Source organism: Amblyomma maculatum, chromosome 10 (genome assembly GCF_055883805.1).
Source record: "Amblyomma maculatum isolate TAMU_Amacu chromosome 10, ASM5588380v1, whole genome shotgun sequence".
NCBI classification, from domain to species: Eukaryota; Metazoa; Arthropoda; class Arachnida; order Ixodida; family Ixodidae; genus Amblyomma; species Amblyomma maculatum.
This window is the reverse complement of record NC_139353.1, coordinates 125980842-126008638: the sequence shown is the minus strand read 5'-3', so window position 1 is coordinate 126008638 and position 27797 is coordinate 125980842. Positions and strand designations below refer to the sequence as shown.

The window sequence follows — 27797 nt, the reverse complement described above, 5'->3', positions numbered from 1 at the left end:
AAAAGCAGGGCGCTCTCAAGGGAGTTGTCATAGAACTGCTCCTGAGTGATGTCGCTCTTGCTCGTGCAGTACATACCAAGAGCCGGCTTGGCCGCTGCACCAGTTCGCCGCCACCTGGTCTCCGCCGCTGCCACATGTTCCCGCACTTTCGAAGTAGTCCAGAAGGTGTCTTTACTGTTTGTCACGGTTGGCAGTGGTACCTTATACTTTGCACTCAGTTCACGTACCCGCCTCATGCAGCGTGTGCATATTCCGCAGCACAAAAGGCAGCGCTGTACTCGATGAACCCAGCGGTCCACCCCCAGAGTCTACGAAAGCATTTCAAAACTAATGTTGGCCACTGCCTCCCGGGCCTCGAAGGAGGACCACCCAACATCAACTGCACCGCTTAGTTGGGGGATAAATGGTGTACTCCCAGTGCCTGTCTTCTCACCTCTGTCTTCGCTCCATAAATTTCCGCGTCGAGGACGTGGTACACAACACTGCATTTGCATATGTCAGACCTTGCAACATTACCGCCTCCCATATGGTGCGTAGGACATCCATTCTATTGAACGACCACAACGTCATAGCTCTGAGGACATTCTGGCTGCGCACCGATTTCGCATGGGTGATGATGATAAACTCTTTACTTACTCCCAAAGAAGGGGAACAAGCCGAAAGACTGGCTGCACTGCTTAGAGAAGGTCAGCAGGGATCCCTTGAAACTCTGCGGCCTCCAATGCGGGCAACATGAGCTGTCGCTGTTGGGCGAGCTCGGTGGCACGCAGGAGGGACTCCCACGCATCCACTGTAGCTGTATTGTCTGCGTTAATTCGTATACATGTCGACACCATGTGAATGAATGTGGCCGGCTGTGAGCAGTATTTCAACTAGGTGCAATAGGATTTGGGAAACTTTGCTATATAGCCATGGGTTTGGAAAGGTTCCTGTTTGTATTTTGCGCCAATGGATGGCCTCGCGTCGGGATAGTTCCCGGTGTGCAGGGGGTATATACACCGTTCGAGCGGATAATGCTGGAGGATATCGGTGTATGTAACAAGGCATGAATGAGTGCCTTGGGGTGTGTCAGAAGAAGCGGCAGGCTGAGGAGGGTGCTCCGCCCGGTAGTTGAGTTCTCAGGCTAGAGCATGCGCCTGTGCGTTCCCGCTGAGCGCCTCATGAGCTGGGACTTATATGAGAAGACGAGGTGTAGACGGTAAGGGGAGAGATCGGAGGATAGTGTGCGCCTGTCGCGATATACGACCTGCATCGAAGTTACGAATTGCCTGTTGGTAATCGCTAACGACTACTTTGGTGGAGGGGTCGGTCAGGTCTAACGTGATGGCAACCTCTTCCGCGGTGGTAACAGTTGCTTCGTTGAGGACGCTGCAGGCATTGTGCCAGTTTCGGTGCGGTGCCAATGCAACCACAACCATAGCGGGGCGACGGGGGTGGTGGGAGGCATCTGTGTATGTAACGTCGGGGCGACCGGTAAAACGTTTGTGGAGCTGCCGGGCTTGGTCGGCTCTGCGCTCTGTATGATACTCTGGATGCATACGTTTGGAAAGCGGAGGGATACGAAAACTGAGCCTCTGCTCAGGCGTGAGGTCCATATACGTAGAAGTCGCCCTCAGAGGAGCGATTCCTACCTGGTTCAGTACTGCACGGCCCGCATGTGTCAGTGAGGGGCGCTCATATTGGGAAGTTAGAGTCGCTTCAATCAGCTCGTTGACTGTGTTGGAGATCCCGAGGGTCATCAGTTTGGTGGTGAAAGTTGACATGGGTAGACCCAATGCTGTCTTGTATGCCTTGCGCAGTGATGCATGCAGTCGCTCCCAATCTGTTCGCGTGAGGCGAAGGTAAGGGGCAACGTAAGCAATGCGCGTACAAACGAAGGCTTGTACGAGGCGCAAAAGGTTGGGTTCGCGCATGCCCTTATGCTTGTTGCCGACTCTCTTGAGCAGGCGGCTGATCTGTATTACAGATTTATCTATTCGCTGAAGAGCAATGGCGTTTCCTCCATTATCTTGTAGATGAAGGCCCAGGATACGAATTCGGTCGGTACGGGGCATGGCAGTGCCCTTTACTTGCAGATTGAAGGATGCCGGAGGTGATCTGGGCTGTCTTCGCTGGGTTGGGACAATAGTGTATTCAGACTTGGTGGCAGAGCAGGGTAGGCCGACAGTGGCCAGGTAGGTACCAACGCGATCGATGGCTGTCTTCAGAGCTTCCTCGATCTGGCCGTCACTGCCGTGTGTAATCCACAGAGTGAGGTCGTCAGTGCATAGGCTGTTGTGCAAGTGGGGGATATCTGCCAAAAGATTGGGCAGGCCAAGCAGCGCAATATTGAATAGGAGTCGGGAAAGCACTGAGCCTTGGGGTGTACCCCGGCTTCCAGGAGATATGATGGAATGATCTCTAGAGCCGGTGTCAAGTTGCACTGTGCGGTTCGTGGGAAAGCCGCGTATATATGCATACGTTCGTTGTTCCACCCCTAGGGTCTGGATGTTCTGCAGAATGGCTTCGTGCCGGAAATTGTCAAAGGCCTTCGCGATATTTAGACCAATTATGACTTTGGTGTCCAGAGTGCTATGTGTCAGTACCTGATAATTGAGCAAGAGCACGATGTCGGAGGCCGCAAGGTGTGGTCGAAAACCAAACACCGTGTCTGGAGGCTGCTCTTGTAGCCTACCAGGTGGACACGCTATATCATCTGGTACCTCTAGGTGACAACAACAATGTAGTTGCCACCCTGGTAGAGCGAAACAACAACAGCGAGTTGCTAGGCAAACGACGCACACCCTCCTCGCTCCTCGGCGACAGGTGATGGCGCCGAAGCGCATGCGCAGCTGCGCATAGCAATGGTGAAGTCGCCAGCGCCGGCAGGCGGAACGAGTACGTGCTGCGACGGCGTTCCTTCGTCAGATATGTCTTTGCAGTCGAGACTGAGTCAGATGGCTCCCAAGCGGCAGAGTCAAGCGCACCAAGCGGTTTTGATAAGCGCTAGAAGGCGGATTACCCTGGAACCAAACGACGGGAGATCAATGAACGAATGCGTCAATAGCGGCTCCAGGCTTCTGCTGGGACTAAGGCGAGAGATGCGGAACAAAAGCGTTTGCTACGGCGGAATGCTTCGCCTGGAATGAAAGCTAGAGAGGCAGAAAGCAACCACCAAAAGCAACAAATTGGCAGTCATTTCCAGTCGAAGTGGCGCGGCAAAGGCTTTAGCACGTTAGAATGGCAAAGTGCCCTATGTTCTTTCAACACATCAAAGTGATTCTGGTTGGGGAATACGGCATAGTGGATATTGTTTATAGATCCTTTTCTGTTCAAAATTACAGATTGGGACGCAGGCTGATACCCTTAGCAGACCCGTTGTTAATTAATATGGAGGCAGTCATGTGGAGCGACTCCAAACATACACGTACCCACACCTGATCCTGGCTAACCAGATGTTCTTGGATGTAAGATTAGGTGAGTGCGTACAATGCCGGTTAAGGGTCCCGATAATGCCTACATTCTCCTGGGAGGGCGGTAAACATCGACTCTAAAAGATCCTGGGAGACCTTGCTGCGTAGTTCGGACTCTGAGCACCAGCTCCGAGTCATCTCGCTGGCTGAGAGGCAGCCGGGATGGAAGACCTCTCGCCGGCATCTAAAGCGGTGCCTTCTGCCTCCCTGGCCTAGTGCTGAGAGGGTAGAGGCAAGTGCCATTTCTTTTGGCCAATTCAAGTTGCTGCCTCCTTCTCCTCCTCTTGTTTTGCAACTGCGCCTACAAACGCAACCGGGTTTTGGGCCTAGGCACGGATGGGCACTAATGGGCCTATAAAGTATATCGCCCTAAAAAGGAGCTGCTCTTCGGCGCCCGGCGAAAATTGACCGTACCTCCCACAAAGATAGATGGGGCCGCAGAAAAACAAGTCTCTCTCGAATAAGAGGAATCGCGCGGCCTCTGCTCGAGAATGGATGTGATGCTTTCGGCCTAATTCAAAATATCGTGCTGCTGAGTATGCGTATAGATGTCAGCGAGTTGCAACAAAAGTTTCGAGTTCCGAATTCGCGTTGCCCAGCGAAGCTAGCTCGCCGCTATATGCGTCAACATCAGGATATCAGCGAGTTGAAGAAGATTCGACTTCCGAGGCCGTGTTAGCGAGCGAAGCGTGTGTGCAACCAAATGAGTCGACCAAGCGCAAACAGCATCGCTGTGTCGTCGGACTTAAACAAGGATGTAATCTGCCCTAATTGTTTTAGAAAACGTTAAGACCGGGCAACCATATTCCATTTCGTTTTAAGCCAAAATATTTTAGCAGGAACCAGCGTAACAGGGAGAAGAGATATTTCTCTCTACCGCTCGATGGTCGGTCCTTTTGCAACTATCTGATAACAATATCCTCACAGGCAAACTATTGCGACCGTGCATGGTGTGCAAAACACTTAGAGGAAGGGGATATTATTAATCTGTGTTGATATGCAATATTTATTTATTTATTTATTTTAAATACTTTCCAGGCCCGAAGGCATTACAGAAAGGAGTGGTGCAGACAAAAACAAAATATACAGTAATGAAGTTAAATGATGGCGGAAAATACAGTTTTCCTGAAATTTGCAACATCAGTAATGGCAGCGATGGAGGGAGGAAGGTCGTTCCAGTCAACGCTAGGTTTAGGAATAAAAGAATAATGACACATTTTTGTTCTCGAAAATGGAACACCAACTTTAAATACATGATCGGAACGGGATGAAATGTATGAAGGGCTCGCAAAAAGATGATTCTTTAACAGAGGGTTATGATACATTCTCTGGAAAATACACCGTCGAAAACACTTTCGGCGCGAAGAAAGGTCGGGTAAGGCAAGTGTGTTTTTCATGGAAGTAATGCTAGCGTGACGGGAAAAGTTAGATAAGATGAAACGTGCCGCACGATTTTGAATGGATTCTAGTGTGTTTATCAGTGTGATAATATTAGGATCCCAAACTGCAGATGCGTATTCTTACTTTGGTCGTACTAATGTTTTATGAAGGGTTTGTTTTATCGGCAGAGGTGCGGTAGAGAAATTTCGACGCAAGTATCCAAGAATCCTGTTGGAATTATTGGTTACATGTTCGACGTGTCTATGCCATGATAAGTTACGTGAGATATGTACACCTATGTATTTGTAAGAGTTAACAGATTCAAGGCGAATGACGTGAAGAATATAAGTACGCTTGTTGTCAGTGATGCTAGTGCAACGCGATACATGCATTGTTTTACATTTATTAATGTTTAGTCGCATGAGCCATTTATCACACCAGTTAGATATGCTTGTGAGATTATGCTGAAGATAGATAGAATCAGTTTGGTTAGATATTTTGCGATAGATAACGCAGTCGTCTGCGAAAAGCCTAATAGAAGAATGAAAAATGCATTCAGGAAGGCCGTTAATGTATATTAGAAAGAGAAGAGGACCCAGTACCGATCCTTGTGGTACACCCGATGTTACGGAAGTGCGAGAGGAGGAGCAGCCGTTAGCAGATACATATTGGGTACAATTTGATAAGAAACTTTTAATGCAGTTGAGTACTTTAGGGTCAATGTTATGCATGCTAAGTTTAAGAATTAGGAGATCATGGGATCCGAAAGCTTAGCGCTCCGGTGCCGCTGCTCCTCTCGCTAATACTAAGGCTCCTCTATTTTTTTTAAAGGTATTAACAGGTCTTGATCCAGCCGCCCTTCTCTGTGATTGGCTAGTTGGCAGCACGCGACCTCTTCGCCACCAAGCTCTGCCCAAAGTGTCCAGCAGTATTCGTTGCGCCGCTGAAATGCATGCAAGTCTGCACTTTCGAGCTTTATATTGGCTGATTAGGTAAGCAAAAATTACTCGCGCGCCTCTATTGCAGTTTTAGGAGTGTACATGCAGTATTTGATGTTTAAACGGACGCAAGAATTACCTGTCTGAACTGAACTTTTGCAGCTTACGCTTAACCTGTGACTATGCCGGGCTCCTGTGCCTTCGGCTGCCGGAACCGTGCGGAAGAAGGGAAAAATTTATTTCCATTCTGCGCGGTGGCGATAATGGCAACAGAAGGAAGCTATGGCTTCACAGGATCGGGTTGAAGAATTTCATGTCCGCGGAAAACACCTGACTGCGCGGAGTGAGTGATTTCTGTATGTTAAAACAGCCGTGCGCCATGACTATGTGGTCTTTCTTTATACTATGAATAAGTAGTTTTGCCCCCTTAATTTCCGCGAATAGGTCAGGACTGCAATACAATGGCTGTTTGACTGCGACGCGATGTTTGCCCGTAATAAGCAGCCGGTATGTTCGCTGAGCTTTGCATCATTAGAAAGTAGGCTCCAGAGCTATGTTTTAGAGCGGCCTTTGCCATTTAGTTAACTTGACCTGCGTGTTAAATCAACCGTGCCGGTGCATCATTCAGTTTGTAGATGATTGTCTACTCTAAGGTTGAAAACGCTGCTTGCGGTGCATGGAGCCATGCTCTACGGATGGACAGTGCGTGCGTGTGTTTGACGCAGCACGCATAAAACCAAATTGGTGTAGGCGTGGAGCGACCTAGAGCTGATGCTTCCCTTCGGCTGCCGGTTCGCTTTGATGCGGCCATTTGACTGAAGCACTCTCGCCCTGAAGTGTGCTTCCAAGCGTCCCACGCTTGCGAGCAAGGCCACGCCAGAATGGTGCAGTGGTAAGATGCCCGACTCGTGTCCGGAGTGCCCGGGTTCGAACCCTCAGCGGCTGCATTTCCATGGAGGCGAAACGAAGAGGCGTCCGTGGCTGTGCGATGTCAGCGCACGGTAAAGATCCCCAGGTGGTCGAAATTACTCCGTAGCCCTCCACTGCGGCTCTTCTTTCTCTCTTTCCACTTTCACCTTCCTCTCTTCCCTTACGGCGCGTTTGAGGTGTCCACAGAAAACGTAAGACGCCCGGGCACTGTGCCGGAGTACCCGGGTTCGAACTCGACCTCGGCGGCTGCGTTTCGATGGAGGCGAAACGATGAGGCGTCCGTGTGCTGTGCGATGTCAGCGCACGGTAAAGATCGATCCACAGGTGGTAGAATTACTCCGAAGCCCTCCACTGCGGCTCCTCTTTCTCTCTTTCCAATTTCAGCTTCCTCTCTTCCCTCCGGCGCGTTTGAGGTGTTTACAGAAAAGCCCCGCCGGGGTGGTGCAGTGGTAAGACGCCCTACTACTGTGCCGGAGTACCCGGGTTCGAACCCGACCTCGGCGGCTGCGTTTCGATGGAGGTGAAACGAAGAGGCGTCCGTGGCTGTGCGATGTCAGCGCACGGTATAGATCCCCAGGTGGTCTCCGTAGCCCTCCACTGCGGCTCCTCTTTCTCTCTTTCCACTTTCACCTTCCTCTCTTTCCTTACGGCGCGTTTGAGGTGTCCACAGAAAACATAAGACGCCCGGCTACTGTGCCGGAGTACCCGGGTTCGAACCCGACCTCGGCGGCTGCGTTTAGATGGAGGCGAAACGAAGAGGCGTCCATGGCTGTGCGATGTCAGCGCGGTAAAGATCCCCAGGTGGTCGAAATTACTCCGTAGCCCTCCACTACTGCTCCTCTTTCTCTCTTTCCACTTTCACCTGCCTTTTCCCTTACGGCGCGTTCGAGGTGTCCACAGAAAAGGTTCGAACCCGACCTCGGCGGCTGCGTTTCGATGGAGACACCGCTATGGGGCCAGATAGAGCGGACGCGCTCCACATGACCTCCTGCTTCGACGCCGTATTTCACCCGGAAAACTTCAACGCTGCAGAAAGTGGAATACTTCATCGCTTTCCACTAATCAAGCTGAATCTGCTGATAACAGATTTTCATCTGTAAGTCCAGAGTTCACCATCTTCTGGCCGTTCGCAGATCCGAAGCGGAGAACGCCGCGCTAAGCCTAGCAGCTTTGGGCCATCGGCCCGACGAAACACTGCTCAAGCTCACGCGGGAGCCTCCAAGGATGGCTGCTGACAACGCAGCGGCATCGACCGGAGCCACGACACCGACTCAAGAGACAAAACACGAAGAGAACGCTACCAACGACTCACAGAAGACACTCGACAGCGGAGGATGGTTTGTCGCAAAATACCCCAAATCGAGGCTGACTGCCGTTCCGGAGACCGGGACCGAAGCGGCAGGCAAACCACCACCGAGCCAGCCCAAACAAAAGGAAAATCTTATTCGTAAAGCAAACTACCTCCACTGCCGAAAGCAGACTTGAAAATCATTTTTAGACCACAGAATGGGCTCGACATCAGCCAGCTGAGCACGCATCAGATGGCCCGGGCTATAACTAAAGCATGTGGACAGCCAGACATCTGCAACGAAGGCAGCCTACTTATACGGCTGCACAACGGATCTAACATCGCCATAATCAGCACGCCGAGCAACGAGACTGCCAACGTTGTACAGAACATTCCGAGACTACGCTTCGGTGCAAAAGACTACGCTGTGACGGCTTACGTTGCCGCGCCGGACAATTCATGCAAAGGAATGATCCACGGACTGGATGTCGGTACAACACCTACCGAATTGCAGTGCCATCTTGGTGTACGCACCCAAGGAGTGAAAATCCTTTATGCACGAATGCTAGGAAAATCTCAAAGCGCCGTCATAACATTCGAAGGCAAGATCGTTCCCCGCTACGTTTATTACTACGGTGGTGAGACGCGTTGCTACCTCTATCGATCATCGCGCCAAGTTTGCTATATATGCTTCAAGCCTGGGCATAGGGCGGACGTATGCCCGACACCTGACGCCGTTGTGTGCTCGAACTGCGGTGAACCAGTCATCGAGGACGGTCATTCGTGTGAGCCCAGGTGTGCGCTGTCCAAGGAAGCGCATCCCACAAGGGCAAAGGAGTGCAAGCAACGCCTAAGAAAACCGAGGAGTCCACGAACCAGAACGAAAGAGGAAACCGACAGCGCAGCAAATGGCGATGGCGGCACGGGCGGTCGCGGCCGGGCTCGGAAACGCTGGTTCAGCTCAGATGCTACTTTGCCATCCAGGTCCAGGTCGGCGTCGCGCTCGAGATCAAGGACCAAGGGAGCCACCAGAAACAAAAAAGGGGCAGTAGCAGAAGAAGATAAAAAAGGAGGAACAGGGTAAGTTGAGCTGGGCAGCGCAGCTTTTCTCTACTTCTCCCACTGTTCCAAAGAACACGAACGCGCAGGCACAATTCAGTAAAAACACTAGTGGACACGAAGTGCAAGAGCTAAGAAAAACCATTCAGACACTCAGGGCGGAAAATGCTGATCTGAGACAGAAACTTAACGACCTTATAGAAGAGCTCAAAGCCCAGAGAACAGGGCAGACCGACACGAACGCGCGAACAGATGAATCTCAGCCAGCCACCATAGGGCGGCAAGAATTCGCGACTGCCATGGCAGCCATGAACAACTCACTAGCTAATCTTAATAATCTCATTTCTAACATCCAAGCAGAGGCGCAAAGAGATAGAGAACGCCTAGTACAATTCACGAGCATGAAATCCAGAGCCAAACCCTCTGCCATTGACCGAGCATGGTGAGGCACCATAAGAGCTCGGTCAAGTTCGAAACCCTTGAAATGTGACAATGGAACTGCCGCGGGAGCAGCAAAAAGCGGGGTCTTCTTAAACAACATACTATCACAAATTGTACAGTACCGGCAGACATAATCGCCCTACAGGAAACCGGCTGCTCACCCACTCTCCCGGGTTACTCAGCATATGAGGGGCAGGGGGAAAGCAAGGTCGCCACGCTGGTCGCCAAAACTATCACCGCAATCAGCCACGACATTGACGGAACGGACATTGACCACGTTCTTATCGAAGTCATTACCCAAAAGAGAAGCCAAGAAGCATCTTCCTGCTTAACGTATACAGCCCGCCCAGCCAAAAGAACGCTAGCTTCAGCTACCTGCTGGGCAAGGCAGAACAAGCAGCAGGCAAGAGGGGTCTTCCCATCCTTGGGGACTTTAATGCCTGGCATAAAAGCTGGAACTACGTCACAGAAACTCCGAAAGGCAAGGATCTAGCCAGAGAAGCTGATCGCAGAAGCCTCAGCCTAATCACAGATCACACCAAGCCAACGCGAGTGGGAAATAGCATCAACCGCGATTTGTGCACAGACTTAGCGTTCGTCAAAGGAATAAGATAGGCAAGATGGGAAAACGACGGGGAGAAGCTAGGCAGTGACCACTGCATCTTGCGCATCCAGATAGAAGCTCTACCGATCAGGAAAAGTATGGCCAAGCCAGAATCACACAGTGGGAAGCCTATAGAAAGACCAGAGCGGAGTCCGAGGATACAGAGATCAAGAAAATTAAGGATTGGGTAGAGGGTATCAAATCCGACTGGAAAAAAGTCACTAAGAAGGTCACTCTCACCAAAAAAACGCCAAACGTGGGTAAACATCTCTTACACCTCTGGGATGCTAGACGGGGGTTGCTAAAGAGACGGAAAAGGCAGAATCACAACAGAAAGCTCAAGCTAAAGATCGCCGAGGTCACAAAACAAGCCGAAGAATATGCGATGGAGCTCTCAAAACGGGACTGGCACCAGAAATGCAACGATCTACAGGGGACTCTAGGTTTGGCCAAGACGTGGGCATTGCTAAGGGCTCTCGTAGACCCAACTAAGACCAATTGTGAAAACCATAAGACAATTCAAAGGATCGCGCACTAATTCCAAGGTACAGACCGGGAACTGCTAGAGAACATCAAGCAGCGATACATCGGTGACGAAACGGGCGCCGACTACAGCTCGCCATACACGGGAGAAGCAAATCCTACTCTTGACGGACCCATTACTATAGAAGAAGTCAGACACGCTGTTATGTCTGCCACAAAAAACACCACCCCAGGCAAGGATGGCATTAATAACGCCATGATTAGGAACTTGGACGAGAATTCAATCCACAGATTTACTGAATTCATCAACACACAATGGGAGCAGGGGACCATCCCGGAAGACTGGTCTCATGCGAAAATAGTAATGATTCCTAAATCCGGAAAAACTCCCAGCATGGAAAATCTACGACCCATTTCATTGACATCATGTTTGGGAAAGGTATACGAAAGAATTGTGCTTCAGAGGTTGCAGACCCACCTGGAGGACAATGACCTCATGCCGCACACTATGTTCGGATTCCGAAAACATCTATCAACACAGGACATCCTCCTGCAGATCAAGGAGGAGGTGCTTAACACGGTCCCGAAATACGGAGAAAACATCTTGCTCGCGCTCGACCTCAAAGCGGCATTCGACAATGTCAGTCACAGGGCAGTGCTAGACGGGCTCTGCAATTTAGATTGCGGGCAGAGAATACACAGCTACGTGAAAGCCTTCTTGAGTAACAGAACCGCCACCATTGGAATAGGCGGCATCAGGACAGACGCCTTCCCGACCCCCAAAAAGAGAACACCGCAAGGCTCAGTGATATCCCCTATGCTCTTTAACATTGTTATGATCGGCTTAGCAAAAAACTCGAAGAAATTGAAGGAGCCAGACATGCTATCTATGCTGATGACATCACGATCTAGGTGACCAGGGGCTCCTTAGGAGAAAAGCAAGACTGTCTGCAGAGAGCAGCAGACGCTGTCAACGCATACGCTCGACATTGCGGCCTTGAATGTTCTCCGGAGAAATCTGAGGTGCTCAGAGTCCACAGAAGAGGGTACGATCTGCACAACTCCATAGACATCTACATAGGGGAAAAGAAGATCCCGGAAGTGTCGCAAATAAAAATCCTAGGCATGCGGATACAAAGGAACTGCCGTTTAGATCAAACAATCAGGCAGCTAGCAAGTACCACCGCGTAGATCACGCGAATGAGCAAGAATCTCCAACAGAAGACGAGGCATGTCCGAGGAGGACACATGTAGACTAGTACAGGCTCTCGTTGTAAGCCGAATTGTATATGGCGTCCCCTACCAAATTCCGCTCGAACAGTAAAAAGAACAACTGGAGGCAATCCTGAGGAAAGCCTACAAATGCGCTCTTGGACTACCGGTCAACACCTCGACCGAATAATTCAATAAACTGGCCATAAACAACACAGTGCAAGAGCACATCGAGGCCCACCTTCTCGCGCAGAAAATAAGACTCATGCAGAAGCAAATGGGAAGGAACACGCTAACTATACTGGGCATGAGAGATGCTTGCAGAGAAATAAGCAGCACGGGCGGCATACCGAAAGAAATAAGAGAGATCAATAAGGTCAACCCGATTCCGAAAAACATGCATCCGAAAATACACAAGGCCAGAAGAGAGGCAAGATCTGAGGCACACGAAAGAAGCCTCGCAGGGAAAAAAAAACATATTGTACGTCGACGCGACCACAAAGAACAACGCGGAGCGGTAGCCAGTGTGGTTGGCCACCAGCTTAAAGAAGTCATCTGCGCCTCGATCAAGAACAACAACATTCTCGAGGCTGAGGAAGCGGCAATCGCTCTCGCTATCACCCACCAGAGTGAGGAGGCTACCACAAAAATAATTACGGACTCGCAAGAAGCATGCAGAAGGTATAGCAGCGGACGCATATCCACTGTGGCCATCCGCATACTCAAGGCAAGAAAAATCAGCTTTACGAGATGCTTCATAACGTGGACACCAGGCGATGAGACTGTCAAAGGTAACCAACGTGCCGACGCCAATGCCCGAGCATACGCCAGCCGGGGCGCGCACAACGACGGGGAACCGGACACAGTCACTAGATGCTATGGAGCCATCCTTGAACATCAAAGAGCCTTAAGGAGGATCTATCCACCTCCCCACGAAGACCTCAATAGAGAGCAGTCTTTTGCCTGGAGACAGCTACAGACTTACACATACCCCAATCTGAGTCTACTCAGTAAAATCCACCCCACTACATATGAAAATAAATGCCCACTATGCGGAGAACCCCCTACACTCTACCATGTTACATGGGCCTGTCAAAAACCCAGGTAACACCAATAAACTCCACACCAACACCGGAGCAGTGGGAGGCAGCGCTGTCCTGCTTGACGCCTGACGACCAGCTCAAGCTGATTGACAGAGCGCGCAAGGCGGCAAAGGCCACTGGGACCCAGGACTGAGGGCCCCACCAACGCCGGGAGAACTCGCTTTGTGTAAATAAAGTTTTAGAGCGCAGCTCTTTGGCGGCCGTTCCTGGATTTCGCGGCGGCATCGGCGTCGGCCTCGTAACCAGTTCCGCCCCCCTTCCAGCCCCCCCCGTTCGAGCCGGCGCTTTGGCCACCAGAGCCTCGCAGGAGGAGGGGGGGTATACTCAGCGGCGAATGATGGGGGCAGGAGCGCGCGCAGCTACCGGAGCACACGAGGAAAAAAAAGGGGGTCGCCGGAGGGGGTGGTGGTGGTGGTGAAAACATTTATTATTATAATACATATAGGTATGTACACTGGGTGGAATGCCTAGACAGGCACTCCATTGGCGTTTGCCGCAGCCCGGGCGCGCTGCGTTAAGACCTTTTGGGCCTCTAGGGTGCAGCAGCCGGACAGGGTCGCCTCCCATTTCTCTCGGGTGGGGTTGGGGATAGGGGGCAAAGATGGGGTTTTTTGGCAGGCCCACACCATGTGGTAGATGTCAGACACCTCCCCACAGTGCGAGCACAGCCCGTCGAATTGCGGATCAAAATGTTTTAGGATAGCCGGGCACAACATTGTATTGGTGAGCAGGCGCAGGAGCACCCGCTCGTTAGCCTTCCCCAGCCCTTTGCATGGGTTGGGAAGAGTTTGGTGCGTAGATCTGTAATATTCACATATTTCTTTACATTTGTACACTGGGCTGAAATCAAAATCCCGGTCCGCGTCGGGTCCCGTGGGAAATGCCCGGAGAGAAAGCGCGCGGGCGGCGGCGTCGGCTGCCTCATTCCCTTGGAGACCTTGGTGACCTGGAGCCCAAACGAGAGATCGGTACGCGGGATCCGAATCTCGACTGCAATTTTTGTATATGCGGTAAGCTAGAGGAGCAGTCCACCCTTGCTGGACGTTCCGACAAGCCCCTCGCGAGTCGGTTATGATGTATTTGGAGGAGGAGTCAGAGGCTGCGAGGGCGATGGCAACCTCTTCTGCGTGTGTTGGTGACTGGGCCTTGAACGTAAGGCCATCTACTGTTTTGCCCTTGTGGATGACCGCGGCTGTGTACCAACCCCAAGGGTTTGGGCCGGAGACATCCATATAGAAAACTCCTGGTTTGCTTCCATAATGGCGGTCCATGGCTTCCGCCCGCGCCAGGCGCCGACCATTATGGTCATCTTTGGACATGTTGGCGGGGAGAGGCCGCACATGGAGGGCGCGTCTCCATTTTTCGGGAATGCGACATCTCTCCTCTGTGAGTTGGGTGTGTTGGATGTGAAGTCGGGCAAGAAGACGGCGACCCGACTCTGTCTTTGTTAGACGCGTGTACTGATTGGTGAGGTGGGCCTCCCGAAGCTCCTTGAAAGTATTCACCACACCCAGAGCCATGAGACGGCTGGTAGAGGTGGAGACCGGGAGGTCCAGTGCTCGTTTCATGATTTTACAGAGGATAACCTCGAGAGTATCCTCCTCCTGTTTCCGCAGGTGGAGGTAGGGAGTCGAATACAAAATTCGACTGGTCACGAATGCGTTCGCCAGCCGCAAGGCGTCCTTGCATCGTAACCCACCGCGCTTGTTGGAAACCCGGCGGACCAAGCGGCCCACCTGGTCCGCCACCTGCCGGAGCTTGGCGAGTATTGTGTCGCATCGTCTCTGGTTGTGTATAAAGAGCCCAAGAACTCTGATTTCCTTAGATTCTTGAATGGGACCGCTTTGCAAGGTGAGATTGATTTGAGTCGAGCATGAGCGCGAGGGGCGCAGATGCACGAATTCAGATTTCTGCGGTGAGCATTGGAGACCACAGCCGCGGCCGCGGGCATAGCGGTCCACTATGCTAGCAGCCGTTTGCAGGCTTGTCTGCATGTCCCCCAGACGCCCTTGCGTGGTCCAGAGGGTGATGTCGTCGGCGTACAGCGCGTGCTGCACACCTTCGACCGCACCCAACAGAGCAGGCAAGCGCATCATTGCAACGTTGAATAGCAGAGGGGACAGCACTGCGCCTTGCGGAGTGCCCCTCGTGCCGAGCAAAAAAGGTCCGTGTTCTTGATCCTGTATTCGGATATTAGACAGTCTGTCTGTGAGAAATTGTTTGATGTAGTTGAAAGTGTTCGTGCCGCAGTGCGTTTGACTCAAGTGCGTGAGTATGACCTCGTGTGTTACATTGTCGAATGCCCCTTTGAGATCCAGGGCGAGGACGATTTTGTCGTTTCTTGTGCATGTGATGGGGTTCGGTATTTCGCGGTCGAGTTGAAGCAGGACATCCTGTGCGGATCTGTGTGGGCGAAATCCGAACATGGTGTCCGCGAAAGTGTTGTGTTGTTCAAGGTACTCAGACAGCCGATCCCGCACCATCGTCTCCATCAATTTGCCCACACACGAGGTGAGAGAGATGGGTCGGAGGTTGTCCGTGTCGACTGGTTTCCCAGCTTTGGGAATAAAGGTGGCGAGAGCCGTCTTCCATTCAATGGGAAGGGGCGTTTCCCCTGTCCAGATTGCATTAATATAGTCAAGAAGGCACTGGTGCGCCGTGTCAGGGAGGTTCGCCAGAAGTTTAACGGTGACCTTGTCCCTGCCTGGCGCAGTGCCCTTCTTCATTTTGGCCAGACTGGCCCGCAGATCGTGGAGCCGGAATGGGTTATCCAACTCCGAGTTTTCCCTGCCTGCATAGGAATAGGCCGATCCGCGGGGGTCCTGAATTGTGCACAGGTAGCGATCGCGTAGCGCCACTGCCAGCTGCATTGTGTTTCCTTGGAATGAGTGCATGGCTTTGTGTAGGTGTTTTTGCGTTTCCGTGCGTGTCTGTGTTGGATTGATGAGGGCTCGGAAGAGCCGCCACGTGTTGCGGCTCGACATTTGCCTCACCGCCGTGTTGCAACGGTCCACCCAGTTAGAGTCAGCGAGTTGGGCCGCGTACTCTGCTGCCTGCCTGGTGAGATCCGCAATGCGAGCTTTCAGCTTCTTGTTTTGTTTCTGACGCTTCCAGCGGCGCGTGAGGCCACGGCGTGCTTCCCAGAGATGCAGGAGGTGGTTGTCCACGTCCGTAACTACCTCTGTGAGCTGTATTTGTTTTTCATGAGAGTGAAGGTGCGCCATGACTGACTGGGACCAGGTCGTGTAGCCCTGCTCTGTGATGTTCGTGTTAGTTTCTGTTGGGAAATTGTGGCGAAAGGTAGTCCAATCGGGGATGCGGGCTTTCGTTGCGGGGCGCTTCAGGGGGCGTGTGTAAATGGTTGTGTTGAGGATACAGTGGTCGCTACCGAGGGTCTCCTCGGTGTTGATCCAGTCTGCGTGTCTTATGTTGCGAGTGAAGGTGAGGTCCGGGCATGTGTCTCGGGTCACCGAGTTGCCTACACGGGTGGGAAATGCTGGGTCGGTGTGGAGGGTGAGGCCCAATGTGGACGCCAGTTCTGCCAGCATGCGTCCACGCACTTCCTCCTAACGATAGCCCCATAGCTGGCTAGGGGCGTTCAAGTCACCCACAATCAGCAGGGGATTACGACCCGCCTCTTTAAGCGCACGGCTAAAGAGGCCCGCGAAGGTCACTCGCTTTATTTTCGGGGAGCAGTATAAGTTAAGCACGTGCAGGGCAGGATCCGATCGCCTAAAAGGGAGGATCCTCACCATCATGTATGAATAGGGCATGTTGAGATCGAGGTCAATTTCGGTGGCTGTGTATGATTTGTGCACGAGGAGACACGACAAAGGGTCATGCTGGAACGTCGCGTAATTAGTCAACTTGGCTGCCGCTCCTGGCTCTTGGAGGGCGACCACGGCGGGCAAAGCCTCGAATGTTTCGAGGTAGAGACGCAGGTTCGCGCGTTTCTGCCGAGCCTTAAAGCCTCTACAGTTCCACTGCGTTACGGTTATGGAATTGTGAGCTTTGGGAGGAGAGGAACGCGTGTTAAGCCGTCCTGCCATGATTAGGAACGGAAATGATAGATGGGGGGTTATGAGACTCCGACCCAGAGCCAGCACCGGGTGGGGGTGCGGGTTTGGAGTCCTCTGATTTCGCATCTGTGGGCTGACGACAATTTTCTTGTGCCTGTTGAAGGCTTGGATCCCTTCGAGCCGATGGCTCGTTCGGGTGGTTGATTTCATGCAGCGGGTGATGGCTGCAGGGACCGATGCCTTACATTTGGTCTCCAAGCAGCCCATGGCCGCTTCTACCATTTTCTGGAAATGGGAGGTGAGGCGCGCCTCCATCGCGGCCATTGCCGACGCGAACGCGGGCGGCAATTCGGGCTCACTCTCCATGGCGTCGGGACTCGAGACACCCGTCACAGCGGACAGTTTTTCCTCTAAATTTTGAATTTTGGCGAGCAGTTGCCCGATCTGCGCTTTAAGCTGCTCATTTTGCCTGCGGCTTTCGACATCAACGCCCTGTGAGGAAGGGGAAGCGAGTGAGGATGAGGGAACGCAGGAGGCGGCCCGCGCCCAGCTGCTCACCTGAGCGTTTTGTTGCTGCGCCGGGGCCCGGGATCCGGCAGCGCCATCTGGATTGAGGGCGGGGAAGTGCTTAGCATCGTCTCCGTTGGGGGGCGGTGGCGGCGTCTGCTTCTTTTTCTTGTTTTTTTTCTTCCTCTTCCCCTTCTTCCCAGTTGACGACTGTAAGGGAGAGGAGGAGTGTGTTCACGTCACTTTGGTGTGAGCCGGTGGTAGGATCGCACCGTGGCGCTCTGCCATTGGCTCTGCCGGTGGAGTGACCTTGCTTGCTTTCAGACGCTGGCGTCTCAGGTCCTTCAGGTTGTGAAGGTCTGGCTCCGGCAAGATGGAGTCGGCGAAATTTGGCCGTGCAATCTCTCGATCCCGTGGGGTGGGCTAATCCACAGATTGCACAGGTCGGGTTGCATTCGTGTGGCGCAGGACCGTCCTGCGTCACAGTCACAGTTTGGCCGCAAAGGCCGCACCTTGGCGAGTTCGGCGTGGGGCAAATGTCCGAGCGGTGTCCCACAGCACCACACTTTACACATGCCGGCACAGTTCGCTTATATTCTCGGACGGGTGTAAGTTCCCCGTTGTAGTGGACGTATCGCGGGACCACCTTTCCCACAAATGTGATGAGCGCGATGGTTGATTTTCCGAGCCGGCGGATGCTGGCGATCTGGCCTCCTCGCCAGACAATTTGGGCAGTGAGCGTCGCGCTTGTTTCATCGTCGGCGATGCCCCCGATGATACCGCGGCACACGTCTCCGGTAAGCTTTAAATTCCCGTGCACTGGTAGGGGGCCTTTACCAGTTGGCAAATTAAATTCGCCGATGAGGCGATCGGCGAGGTCTGGATTTCGTGTCCCTACAACAACCTGATTCTGCTCCCATGCGGGTACAATGTCGAGAACATTGTGGGCAGCAGAAATGCCAAGGTGCGAGTTCAGTGCCTTGCCTAGCTCACCGCGTCGGAAGGTGTTCCTCAGGTCCGCGGTGACCCTGGGCTTGATGATGACAACATAGTCTTGAGGGTGCACCCGTGGCATAGGACGGAGCTTCCACAGACACGGCTTAGCTTGGTTTCGAAGCGATGAGGCAGATTCGTGCGCTGGCGCTTGCTGCTTGGTTTGGGACGCCGCCGGTGTGGCAGCCGCTGTGTTGAAGCCGGCTCTGGAACGCCGGCTGACAAGTTGAAAGAGCTCCTCGTGCTTGAAACGGGCAGGTTCCGTCACAGCTTCAGGTTGGACAGTCGAAACAGTCTTCCAGACCATTTCGGAAGGGTCGTATCCCCCCAGAGAAGCTTGAGAAGCCATCTTGATAGGTGACGAGGGTGAGTCACTGCCTCCGGGAGCGACGCAGCCGTTAGGCCTAGCGCCAACTCCTCTGGCAGAGTGAAAATCTCCCCTCGCTAAATGAAAATTGGGCCACCTGGCTATTAACCCCGAGAGCGAACACTGGCGCCGCTGCGATCGCCGCAGTCTGACGTCACGGCAAGGACTCCGCAAGCCGGGCTGCTGCTAGCCTCCCGGCCGATGCCGGCTCCTCTATGGGCTCCTTTCGTTCGTTTTCGCTCTCGAATAATCATGGTGACTTATTGCTCAGTGCGCCGTGAAAATCACGGAAGAAAGCCAGTGTAAGCTTCCACTGTACCCAAAGTTGTTCAAAATGAAGGAGGTTAGATTGATAAAGTTAAGAATGGGGAAGCAACCGTCAGCATTGCCACTAGTGTGCAGTAAGCACTTCAAAAAGGAAGACTGTGTAGCCGGTATACAAGATACTAGGTGAGCCCTACGTGTAGCGACGCTTTTACGGGCTGTTTGTCAACTAGTCTTTTTTTTTTTTTAATTTTCAGTGTACAAGAACTGAGCTATTGCCAGACGCTGTTCCATCCGTCAACCTTCCCGTGCGTCCTAGCGATGCAAGGCGATCGCTCCCGGGATCGACGAAGCGACGGCGTAAGTAAATCAGCCATTGCTCAAACTTTCGTTTCCTCGATCTTTGTGTCAGTGAGCGCTCAGACATTTTGCTCAGTAGCGGAATGTCCAAGCTGAGTCAACTGGGACCCCGCTTAAGTTTTTGTTTAAAATGTGTCTCACGGCAGTGGTGTTCTCGTGTTCATTCATGCCGCGAAGTTTGACACAGCCCGCACAGCTGTGCTGGTCTTTTTGTTTGAATGCTGATATTTTCCAAATTTTCCAAGACATGGGGCGCAGAATCAATGCAACGCGTTCCTAAAAACAGCACTTCAGTAAGGGTTGTGATAGGGTTTCTTTTTTTTTTTTCTGGGCTCCGTGAAGCCCTGCCTTAGCTACGTCTCATGCTTGTGTGCTATACAACAAGCGTGGCTTTAAAGTGCACGTGATGTGCAGCTGCTCTGCGCTTTTCTGAGGTAATGCCCGAACTTCGTTAAGGCCTTGTTTCAGTGTTTTTTGAGGTTGTAGCCTGAATCACTCTATCTGATTCCAGGTGAAAGAGGCGTTCCCCCAAAGTCGTACCAGTTCTGCGCACACGCAGAGGCTTTGACAACACACAAGAATGGGGACGGTAGTGAAAATTCGAGCGCCGTTCCCATGGACGATGCTGCACGAGTAGAAGAGGAGGTGGAAGTTATAGATTGAGACGGTATGTTTACCTATGGATACACTATGCGGCCACTATTCCTTTGTGATGATTCACATTGTCGTGAATGATTTTTATCAAGCATTCAGGAAAAAGAAAAACATTTATATATCCCGCATTGTCTTTAGTTCTGACCATGAAACTGAAATACATGAGTAAGCTAGAATCGTGATAAATTATCAGCTTTTACTTCCTCGCCACTACTGTTGATCAAAACAAACAATTATTACCCTAAACAATCTCTATATTACTGCAGTTAATTCGAGTGGCGAGCTTGTTACAACATAAAAATGAAGTAATGAAACCACAAGTCATCCGTAAATACACGAGGAATATTCTTTTATCTAGCCACGTCACCAAATGTACATGAAAATACTGCATTTCAACCTTATCACTCTAAGCATGATGTTACCCTAAGAACAGAGAAGGACTGACCTGTTTAAACAAGACCCATTTTTCATCCTCTTCACATATGGATTCAATGAGCTGTTTGTAGTATTTAACAAAACGAAAAACGTTTTCAATGCGTGACGGAAATTTAGTGATATCTCTGTATCTGTAAAGAGTGGTTTAGTTGGCATAATAATTGTCGTTTTTTTTTTCTCAAAGACCAACATACAGCTCTAACCAACCCACAGGAAGTTCTGAAGGTAATACAGTTTTATACACTGTTTGCCTGTTTCACCTGCAGCTGTTTTTTTTTTTTTTTTGACAGAGCTTGCGCTTTTTTCTTTTCAGGAGTTACCATGAAGGTTCAGAAGCTTTTCAAGGACGCTGGAATTCAGCTCAGCGCGAATGACATCTTCAAGCAAAAACAGCTATTAACGGGTGCAAAAATCATTGCTGAAAGTGATTTCTCTGCTTCACTAAGGCAGCGACTTGTTTCGCACGCTTTGTCCACGTAGGAATTTATGCTCCTCAGTGAAAGGGAGACTGGAAAGAAATTTGCAAATTAGCAGCGTCCCCAAGACATCCCATGCGCGAACGGCTGCGGCGCAATAGGCAGAGGCGAACGGAATGACGGAAATGTTTACGACATGGTTAATAACTCATATTTCTGGCCATCAAAATGCACGTTGCTCGTGGCAAATCATGCGTAATTGCTTCTAAAAAATGCTCGACAAGTAAGATGATTCTAAGAAAGTTTTAATCAGTAGCCTTTTTTAAATAAAAATCCGTGCACAAATTTCACAGCGCGCAGTCCATAATGCGCGCTCGAAGCAACGTCCACAGCAAAACGGTACAAATTTATCTCATCGCAGGCATATAGACCTATCTTCATGGTTGTATTACATTCGTAATACAATCATGAAGATAGTGACTCCACGCACATCATCAGTTTCAAGGGACGACGCACGAAAGGCTCCTGCCACGGCGACGGCACCAGCTGCGCCCGTCGCGGCGAGCGCTCGGGCACACGCGGGACTTGCGCTCACCGCGACGAGCCCATGTTTCGTGTTTTGAAAGCAAGAGGCATCATGATTAAATACTTTTTTTTCCTGGCACTCGATCGGTGCTGTCTGCGTTTTTCATAACGCTGTTGTTATGAGAACAACCGAGGCCGCAGACTCGAAGCTACGCGGAAACCCGGAGAAGCCAGAGCGATCGGCGCAGGCATTCCTTGCCGTGACGTCACGTCGGGCTGACCGCCAGAGGGCGCCACTCAAACTTCTCGGTGCTAATATTTGGCGTTCACAGTATCCTGATGATGTTAGGAATACAGTAGCACAAATTTCAAGAGGGCCCGAGTTGATACGCCGCAATAATTAGCGAAACTTGACGGAGCCGATGTGGCATGCGTCCGCTCGCAGTCACTGCAGCAGGCACGCCCCGGAGGCAGCGCTTGCAGCGACTGACTGACGTCGCTAGCTAGTCAACACAACGTGCTGCGTAGAACACCGTCGCCGCCATGCAGAAAGAGGAGACCCCCCCCCCCCTCTTCCTGAGTGGAGGCAAGGGTGCTCTCCGGTTGCGGAAACGCAGATCCGCTCCGCAAGTATGCGGGCGCACCGAGACGACCGGTCCGAAGGGGGATACAATAGCGCTCGCATCCTTCATCCGTAGATAGCAACCGTACAGCGGCGGATCACGGTGCGTGCATCCCGTTCTCACTCGCTTCCAGGCTCGCTTCACTCGCTAGCGGCGTCAGCGAGTCGTGTTATCTGTTCGTTGCGCAACGTTCCCATGGACCCACGCGCTGCCTCCCGCAACCTCCCGATAACTCAATTGCTCTCTTCATTTCTCGGACCACAAAGCTTCTTTCACGACAGCCAAGAACTGTTAGTGGAGTGTTTTTTGAAGGAATACGTGTTAAAAATTAAAAAAAAAGAAGTACGTAATTGTGCTTATGAGCCTTGCTCGAAATCCTTGCATCTTTTTTTTCTGTATTGGTTCACGGGAAAGGAAAAGGAAAGGCGCAGTATTTCTCACATTTGCTCTGTGGACACCTGAACCGCGCCGTAAGGGAAGGGAGGAAGGTGGGAGTGAAAGTGGAAAGACAGAAAGGGGAGCCGTAGTGGAGGGCTACGGAGTAATTTCGACCCCCTGGGGATCTTTAACGTGCCCTGACATCGCACAACACACGGACGCCTCTTCGTTTTGCCTCAATTTATCGAAAAGATGAAACAGCTGATGAGCTGCGCTCAAATTTCGCATTAGGAACATAATCGTGGGCATTTTTTTTCATTCATTCATTCATTCGATGGAGGCGAAACGAAGAGGCGTCCGTGTGCTGTACGATGTCAGCGCACGTTTAAGATCCCCAGGTGGTCGAAATTACTCCGTAGCCCTCCACTACGGCTCCTCTTTCTCTCTTTCCGCTTTCACTCCCACCTTCCTCCCTTTCCTTACGGCGCGGTTGCGGTGTCCACAGAAAAACAAGTGAGACAGTTACCGCGCCTTTCCCTTCCAATAAATCAATCAGTCAATCAATGCACAGCAAGAAGTGTGACAGATACTGCGCCTTGCCCTTCCTGTGAACCAGCTATTTGCGAGCAAGGAATGGGGGGCCCTTTAATAAAACGATAGAACGCTGCGTGGCTAATACATCAATCAGCTTTAACGTTTGCTTTGGTTTGTGGGGCTTAACGTCCAAAAGCAACTCAGGCTATGAGAGACGCCGTAGTGGGACTGGAAATTTCGACCACCTGGGATTCTTTAATGTGCACTGACATCACACAGCATACGGGCTCCTTGCTTTACGCCTCCATGGAAAAGCGGCCGCCGAGGCCGGGACTCGATCCCGCGTCCTTGGGAACAGTAGTCGAGTGCCGTAACCATTGCGCCACCCCGTTTTTTTTCTTCAAGGGACTCAAGACCTCCTCCGCAGCGTCTTGCTGCTTCAAAGTTTCTTTTAGTTTATACACTTGTTAAACAAAATAATCACATACAGATCGTGCATCGACATCACAGTGTCTATAAGCCATCCTACTCCTCCAAATACTGTGAAGGCCCAGTAGCATGATGAGATCATACTGAGAATCAATATTAATAGTTGTCAAGTACCGAATTCCACGTGGCGTCAATGGCAGGTTTTTTTTTTTTTAGGTGTCCCTTGTTACTCATCCCAGTAAAACACCGCATCCCAACAATCCAGGAACACGTGCTCAACTGTTTTAGGTTTCCTACATAGTAGACAGTTTGAGCCCCAAGGTACAAAAAGGACCTTTCTTCCATCCATGTTTTCACTGGGAGGGTTCCTGTATGCAATTTAAAAAAGAATGTTTTTACGCCCGGAGCAACAGTCCTGTTTTTAACTCGTTTGAGCACATCTTACCCTGGGCCTTCACAGTATAAAGTAGTCATATGCTGTTTGGACACTGGGACCGCATCATCGTTCACTCCTCGATTTCATTGCATCAGCCAACCTTTTTTCATTTGCTTCCGAAATGAAAAAATTGAAATTGCTTCCGAAACGCTTTCACGATCTTCACAAAAAAGCGCCACATCATCAGCGTATGCCAATATTTTCATTTCATATACTCCCAGCTTAAAACCATGGATGTATTCGTTAGCAATTACCATTCTACACAGTGGTTCCAAATATCAAAGAGGAGAGGAGACAGTGGACATCCCTGCCGCACAGATGCTTTTACATCAATTCTTTCAGAAAACACTTTGTTAATCATAAGGCGTGTAGAACAACATGCATAAGCCAATTTAACTCATTTCAATACAATGGCACCAACACCAATATGTTCCAAGAAACAGTACCTTCAGTGCCAACAGTACAAACAGTACCTTGATCGTGTGTAATGCGACACACGATCAAATGCTTTTTCGAAATCCACTTGAATCATGGCCACTCTCCTGTTTAGAGCATCGCAGCACTCGAACACACTACGCGCTACATGAATATTATTAAATATGCTTCTGGTCTTTATTCCGCATGTTTGATGACGTCCAACAATATATTTTAAAATGTACGGCAATCTCTTAGCTAACACCTTCATCAGAATTTTATAATCAACATTTGTTAACGTGATCGGTCTATAGCTTGTAACTTTTAAAAGCATGGCTGGCTCTTCAGTTTTGGGAACCAAGACCGTATGCGCGTTGCTAAACGACGGTGGCAGATAACCCACATCAAAGCACTCCTTGAAAAGCCTATAGAGCATGATAGATAACTCACTTTTAAGGCTCTTGTAAAAGGCCGCACTCAAACCATCTGGATCCCGGGACTTTTCGACATTCATCAATGACCTTTTCTATTTCCTCCACACTTATTTCGTTCTCTAACTCTTCAGTAACTTCTTTGCCTAATATTGGCATCAGAGGCAAAACGTTATCCCTAAACCCTCCTTCACTTATTGCTTTGCTCGAAAACAGCTCACGGTAATGTTCCACGAAGGCGCTCGTAATTCCGTCTTGCTCATCATGCCTCTGCCCCTTGTATTCAATAACCGTTATCTCTTTCGCGCGCGCATATCGCTTTTCATCAGCGAGGGCGCATTTTTTTGGCGTCTCGCCACCGAGCCATTGTTCCGTGCGCGCTCTTATTGCAGCGCATCTGTACTTCTGGGCATCCAAAGCTTCTAGCCTAACTTTGATGCCTTTTATATAATGCATGAACATACCCGGCGTTCGTTCTTCTTCACGCCCTAAATATTTTAGGAGCTCTTGCAGTTGCTTTTCTTCTTTCTTTTCCTCATACTTAATAATGGAAGAGCGCTCAATTGCATTCATTTTAACCTCCTGTTTAAATCGTTCCCAGGGGCCGAATTACGGTTCTCGCTCTAAAGTTATAGAGCGTGACGTCAAAATGACGACGCCGTGACGTCTCGGCGAGACGTCAACGCGTGACGAAAATCGGAATCAACCAATGCTCGCCGTGGTGCCCCTTGACCGCTTATTTTTACGGCAAGAAATTTATGTGCACGTCAAGGGGCCGTCTACTATTTTTTTACATATAAACGCAGTGAATAAAATATATAATGTTTTTGTTTTTCAAGAAACTGTATTTAAAGTTCAATTATATCAAATACAAAAAGGAACAATTACACTTGTACAGTTAAACTTTTTTATTGGTAACATTTGTCGCCGTAAAGGCGCGCTTGCAGAGGTAAACAATAAACATGGCGGCCTCCTAGAAAACAGCTGATTCCACGGCTCTGAATGCATGGTTCTGTGTGGTTGTCCTAAGTGCACGGAAAATTGTGATCGAAGCCAGTGAAGTTCACGGACTGTAAAATCGACGAAGACAACCTGCTGAGGTAAGTTTTGTGTTATCTGCCAGCGTTTACATGGATGTAAAAAGTGGTGTAAGGGTGATATGCGCCAAGTACATTATTGTGGTTCCGTTTCTTTTTTAGGAGATACGAGATGGGACCACGAGACACGGTTATTTGGAAAAAATAAACTATCATGGCTGTATGATCGTCCAACACAGAAGTCATTCATTTAAGAACGAGCAAACAGGGACGGTTGGGCGCTCGCTACCAACCGTACTAGTTATCGTTCGTTCTTATCCTGCGACGCAAGTTCCTTCAGCGCTGCGCCTGCATACGTAACCGTAAAATAACTAATCTTTGCTGTTGCTATTTCGTTTTGAAAGATAAATCGTACGTTATGGTTCCTGCTTTTCCAGTCGCAATCCTAGCTGTTGCACGCCAAAGGCTGTTTGATGTTGCTACGTCATCGAAACCGCAACAAGAACTATGGACTCTTTTTTTTCGCCGCCAGTTGCTGCCTGAAAGTTTTGACGCGTTAGTCGAAATGGCGCCTAAACGGAGGATGTCGCGCGAGCTAGAGCTGCTGCTAGTAGAGTTCATGGAAACCCATCCTCTGCTAGCACGCAGCTCCGCGGACCTGACAAGTTCGTATACGGCTGCTGAAAAGCGTGAACTATGGAAAGAGCTGGCGGCTCTGTTAAATAATGAGGGCCCGGCCGAGAAGACCGCCGACGGTTGGCGGCATTTGTGGCACGTGCTGTGCTGCCGCAAGCGCGCGGAAGCAGCCCGCATAAAGCAAGAGTGCCGGTAAGTCCGTGAACATCAGTTTGTAAAATGTCATTTCAACGTGCCTCGCCGCATTCTCTTGCAGCCAAACCGGAGGCGGCGAGCTTGGCGGTCTGGGGGGCCGGGTTCTCAACCTAATTGGTACGGCAAGTGCCACCGGAGTCGGGCCTCCATTGTTCGCATGTGCGGTAAGTGTCCTTCGTGGTTTGACGCATACTTTGCTTGCATGAGCATACATGCAGTTGTGTGCGAACGTGTGGCGTTATGGTTTTTTTAACAGGCGTACCAGCCCGCCGCCAGCCGCCGCCAGCCGCAGCCAGCAGCCGAGGGTGTCTTCGGGGGAAAGGCCGGGGACGAGTGGAGGCAGCAGGGTGTCCGTAGGAGACAGGGCGCGGACGAGTGGCAGCGTGGGCAGCAGGTGGGAGAACTCTTTCAATGTGTGATTTGTATACATTACGACTTGTGCACTCTGCTTATCTCACCCTAACTTTGACAGTATGTCTTTTGCTGCTACAAATTAAGTCTTTATTGCACCCCAGTGCGAGTACTTCGAGGGATGCGGCGCAGTCTGTGGAAGCCTGTGCAGAGGAACAGGATCTGCCTGGCCCCACAGCTTATGAGTTGGCCTGCCATTATGCATACTCCACACTACACTTTGTTGTAAATGCATGAGGAGTAATAGTATTTGTAGCACTAGCAGTAAAAGTGCAGTGATAATGCATCATTATAACTGTGTCTCTGACATTGTCACACTATACAATGAAGTTGTGATGGGCCATAACAATCTGTCGTATGTTGATATGAAATATGCTGCAACAGCATTGCCTATTGGCCACCAATTGTGCCTTCTGTTGCTGGTGTTCAGTGCATTCGCATCAGCAGTAACGTAAGAAATTGCTCCACATTCCACTGCATAGAGCATTGCATCATGAGGACATTTCTTTCTCCAACAGCCACACCGCAGTACTCGCCGTACCCGTCACCGCAGTACTCGTCTCACCCGTCACCACAGCCCTCGCCGCAGCCTTCTCCTGCAGCAGAGCCCTCGCCGCAGCCTTCCCTGCAGCCTTCCCTGCAGCCTTCCCCGCAGGCTTCCCCCCAGCCTTCCCCCCAGCCTTCCCCGCAGCCCTTGCCGCAGGCCTTGCCGCAGCCCTTGCCTAGGGCACCGCAGCCCAGGAGGAGGCGCAGCAGGCTTGACAGCGGCGAGGACCTGATGCGGGAGGCGCTGCTAGAAACTCGGCGTCTGGCTGATTTGGTGGAGGCTCGGAATGCACAAGA

The 27797-nt window shown here is 50.9% G+C and overlaps 1 pseudogene; it reads right to left on the bottom strand.

The window, feature by feature from the left end:
• Window positions 1-677: 677 nt before the first annotated feature.
• Window positions 678-18758, bottom strand: LOC146177415 (uncharacterized; annotated as a pseudogene).
• Window positions 18759-27797: the final 9039 nt, after the last annotated feature.